Raw genomic sequence first — 5,169 nt, forward strand, 5'->3', positions numbered from 1 at the left:
TGTAATTAAGGGTGTGAGCACTACCCTCACTCTAGGGCAGGTAACCTGCACGTGTGTAAGGGACAGAAAGAAAAACTGCTCAGCCTTGTCTGCCTGCCTTACTGTTTTTGCTATAGTGTGAGCACCAGAAACCATTTCTCCTCTGCAATACCTGTCTGCCATGCCTCCTTGCCTTGGTGCCAGCTCATTGTGGACTAAAACCTCTACAAACTGTAAGCTAAATAAACCTTTCCACCTTTAACTTTAGGAGCCGGGTGTTTTGTCTCAGCAATGAGAGAAAAATACCAAAGTTGCCTTTATTTGACCAGCTACCTGCATCAGGAGCAAACCACCAGTCTACACCCAAAGTCCCCAAGCACGGGAGACTGAGGCAGAGAGATGCCTTATCTTCACAGTCCCCACCAGAGTGAGAGACATCTGCCCCCACCCCACAGGTCAGCTCAGCGATTCTGCTGGCCCAGCACTGAGGATGCCCGTCTTCTACCTTTCAGTGGAGCCTCTCTCTCATTTCTTCTCAACTAATTCCAGTGATGAAAGAATGAAGGGGTAATCTTTTCTCTCACGGAAGGCTTTTAGATTTGGTTTTATCTACCCAGGGCTGCGTTTTGAAGCTACACCACCAAGTGTCTGACTAAGCATTTCCTGCTTTCCTTTGCTGCTCGGGAGAAAACTGACCTCAAACCTTAGCCACTCTCTGTCCTCTCCCACTAGCTGGAGCGTGCTGTGCATCAGTTTTGAGGCAGAGCAAGCCTGAAGGTGGAAGCCCTGATGTAACTCCTCATGCCAGCCCTGGAAAACTTTTCATTTATATCTGTCGCTTCCACCTGAGGCCTGTCATTCCTCTAAAAATTCAGTGACAGATTGCAACACCAACTCAAAGTTCTCCACTCCTATTTTTGGCACTGTGTTTCCTGTAGTGCTTCTGCTGACACCAGGAGCCCAAACCTCGTTGAGAGCCACTTCCACGGCTACACCGCAGCCTTGAGGTCCCCTGCATCACAGTGAGGCCTTCATCAAGCTGCTCAAGATCTCTTTCTCCAGCTTGGACATCTCCAACTTCCTGATATAACAGATCCTCATCTTGTGCAGTTTCTTCTCATTGCTTGCCTTGGGTTTTCTCTAAGGAACTCACACCATATCCCAATGCCTGTCGACCACTTTTAGAAAACCGGTGGTTCCCAGAAGTTCCTGCTCAGACCTCAGAACTTTTGCACAATGTCCGTGAATGTGAAGTGGCCTATTGAATAAAGATCACCTGTGTGCCCTATTTCCACTTCTGATTTTCCACACACGGAGACTGAAAAAGCAAGGAGAAAGTTCGTTCCACTCATCCAGACCAGTGGTTATTTTAGAGCCCGAAATACTTCACTCTATACCCTCCTGGCCTATAGAGGTTCTGATGAGAATTTTTCCGTTGTTCCAATGAGCCACCCTTTATAAGTGCCTTGGCCTTTCTTTCCTACAATTTTCAGTGTTCTTTCCTTGATCTGTACTCTTAACCTTTTGATCTATAATAAGACAGAGGAAGTTTTTTCCGCTCATCCTCTTCTCAATGAGTGCCATACTTAAATATCTGTATCTTTCCCAAGATTTGGAAAATGTGCATTCATTTCACTCAGTAGATTTCATAGAGCTTTTCTCTTTTTATCCAACTACCTGTCATGCTTGGTAGAGATTGTTTGTGCTCACTGCTAGGAAAACCCTGAAGAGAAAGGGTAATATTTGACAATGTGCAAAAGCAGTGATAATTCAAGAGGAGGACCTGCATGTCTAGCACTATTCCTGCTTATTTTGAGGTTCAATATACAGCATGGTCCTTCTGATAAAAGGAGATTAGAATATTAAATAAAAATTAACACATATTCCAAAAAACCTCAAAGAAACAAAACTAATGGATTCTTGAGCACTGAGCCACCATGGTAGAAGATGCTGAAAGGAATCTTATACACAGAAGAGAAGGATAAACACAATCACAAAAACAGTGGGAAAAAGCACATCTCACTAGGACAACAGGTGAGAACCAATGAGAATTAAGAAAGCAATAGATATAGAAAAAGAATGAGCCAATAGAAATCGGTAAATACCTTTCAAAAATGGCTGTAAAAGTAAAAGGTCATAATTCTCTGACTGAAACTCACAGAAGACGATTAAAGCCAAGCCCCAACTGTTTGATGCCTGGAAACATACCTTATCAGCAAAGGCATACAAAGTCTACGAGGGAATGTTTGGGAAACAATATCTCAAGCAGAGAGAGAGGGAGAGAGAGAGAGAGAGAGAGAGAGAGAGAGAGAGAGAGAGAGAGAGAGAACCAGGAATAGTTGCACATTTTTTAAGCAAAGTAAACTTCTATAAAAGTTAATTCAAAGAAACAAAAGTCACTATGTATTGCTAAACAGAAAAATTCACCAAAAATGTGTACTGATTATAAATATATGTGCACCATACATGAGTGCACCCAATTCCATAAAACAAGCATTACTCAATATAGTGGTGTACCCCACGCCCATGAAAGATGGGTCATCCAGACAGAAAAATCAACAAGTGTCAATTAAACCTATTGATCTAAGTGTGAGGCTCCATTCACAGTACTTAGTACGCCACTTGAAATTTTAAACAGAGCAAACATACAGATCCAAGTAGGAAAAAGATAAACTCAAATCATCAGCAACATGACTTTATACTTGTAAGAGTCTGCTTACACTTAAATACAAATCAAAACACTCTTAGAACTAACAAACAAATTTAGAAAGTTAGAAGGCATAAAAATCAACATACAAATATGAATAGCTTTTTTGTATATACCAATAAGAATAAAGAGGTGGAAGATCTCTTCAAGAAAAGTTGTAAAACAATGAAGAAAGAAATGCAAATATATATGTGCTATGTATATGTACTCTTCCTACGACATAGTTTAAATCAGTAGAAAATGGAAAGAAATGATTGAAAATAAAACTAAAAAGTCAATGTAATACAGAGAAATATAATAAACATAAACAAAATCAAAATTAGTGGTTTGAAAAAATGTATGATCCTGTTACTGATGCTATTCAACAAATCACCCACCTAGAAATTTCAAAGAAGGTAATCGCTCCCAGCGTGGGCCAGGAGGAGAACCAGTGGCTCCTATGTGCCTACTGGTGCGTGGCTGAGAATCAAATACCACCCCCACCCTATAGCAACTGGGGATAGATGTCTCAGCGTCTCTTGGGAGGATGACCATATGCAATATAGCAAATATGGGGGATTTCCTTTTATCTTCTGTTTGAAGGTAAAGGTAGTTTACACTGTTTTGTTTTGTTATGATTGTTTTCTTCATTCAATACTCTCAATTGCTTTTATAATGTTCTATTTTTGATTTGATTTCACTATACGTAATTGACTGGACAACTATTGTGAAGGTAAGGAGATAAACCATAGTACCTGTTACTACCTTCCCAGTATCCTGCTGTGAAGTACCAGTTTCACTGCATTGCCTCGATTGACTTTGTTCTGTCTTGTTCTATTGTATTTTTACTACTTTCAAAATTTAAAAAAGGAAAAACAAAAGAAATTTTAAAGAAATTATCATGGATGTTACAGGCATGAACAAGAAAATAAAAAGGTCATCCCACAATTACATTTATACATTTGGAAGTTTAGGATATGCACACATTCCCTAGCAATAAAACCTACCAAATATGCTATTGCAATGACAAGCAGTAATACCAAAATGACACTCACGATTTGAAGGCAGATTTATTTTACGTAAACCAGCACTGATTTGGATCATTCCCTAAATTCCTAAAGTATAGGGTCCTGATCTCCAGTGATCTAGGGCTTACATGGAGTAAGCAAGCAGGAAGCACAGGGGCAGAATGGCTTGTCACTTGGGGAATGGTTCTTACAATATGCACCATAGTGACCAGTGACGATAGTGACCACCATGCATCACAGTGACCGGCAGTTACTAAGAGACAGATATAACAGGAACTGCAACCGGAGCTGCTACCCGGGCAACTGATAGAGTGAAGCATACTGGCTGGGGAGCATCTTCTGCTATACTGTAAGAAACTGAATAGCTGTATATCCCAATTTAATTAAAAACTTTAGCTTGTAATTTAAAAACTTTAGGACCACATAACTTCATCTCTGAATTCCTTCAGGTATCTAGGGAATAAATCACACCAAATTTTCCAGAAAATAATGAAAGGAATTCTATATCATAGGATTGACACAATCCTTTCCTATAACATAGTCTTGACACAAATACCCAATAAGAACATTATGAGAAAAGGAAATTGCACATGAATATATCTTGTATACAAAGATGAATAATATCTAAATAAAATTTTAGAAAATGCAATCAAAGCAACACAAAAAATAGGATGATAGTGAGGCTGTAATTCAGGTATTCTTACATCCCTCCAGGAATGCAATGGTAGTAAATATAATATTTGAAATGAATGAATGCAAATCCATCCTCTAACAAGATGAGGGGAAATTTTTGATTCTTTGAATAGATAGAAATAAATAATTCTAGACTCTATCAAAGACTTCCCAGAATTGACGCACACATGAACACGCCATGGTTTCTGCCTTATGACTCAGGTTGGTTTGATTTTTCATAGCTTCATGGCTTTACCTCTCACTTTTCCTATGCAAAGTAGGAGAAGAGAAGGATTTTTGTGAGAGGGCTCCAGAACCTTCAGTGAACAGCTCTGTGGCTGGGTGTCTGATATGCACAGCTCTGAATTTCCAGAGTCTGGCTGCCAATATTCCCCAATCACCTGCTGGACATTTTTCCATTGAGAGCTTGTACCATATCCCAGAAAGAAAATAGCAAATACCCTAGAAAAGGACAATGTTACTGCAATATTTTATATTGTATTAGGTATAGTACCTCTTCTCACAGCCAGAAGAGAAACAGAAATATCAAGATTCACTTTTCAATGACATTTTTAAACAATTCTAAATTTGGGGTGCTATATTTCTGACTGTCCTTTAGTGCAAACATTTTAACTTCTTAGAGCAACATTTTGATTTAATGTTTCCTAAACAGTAATCTTTGTTCATTATTTATTTACTTATTCGCTACTAGGAATTGAACTCAGGTCTTTGCATTTGCCCGGCAGGCACTGTGCCACTGAGCCACATCACTGACTCAAAATATTCTGTGAGGAAATAATGGGA

Source organism: Cavia porcellus, unplaced genomic scaffold (genome assembly GCF_034190915.1).
Source record: "Cavia porcellus strain 051 isolate PalLab524CR breed Dunkin Hartley unplaced genomic scaffold, mCavPor4.1 scaffold_4, whole genome shotgun sequence".
NCBI classification, from domain to species: Eukaryota; Metazoa; Chordata; class Mammalia; order Rodentia; family Caviidae; genus Cavia; species Cavia porcellus.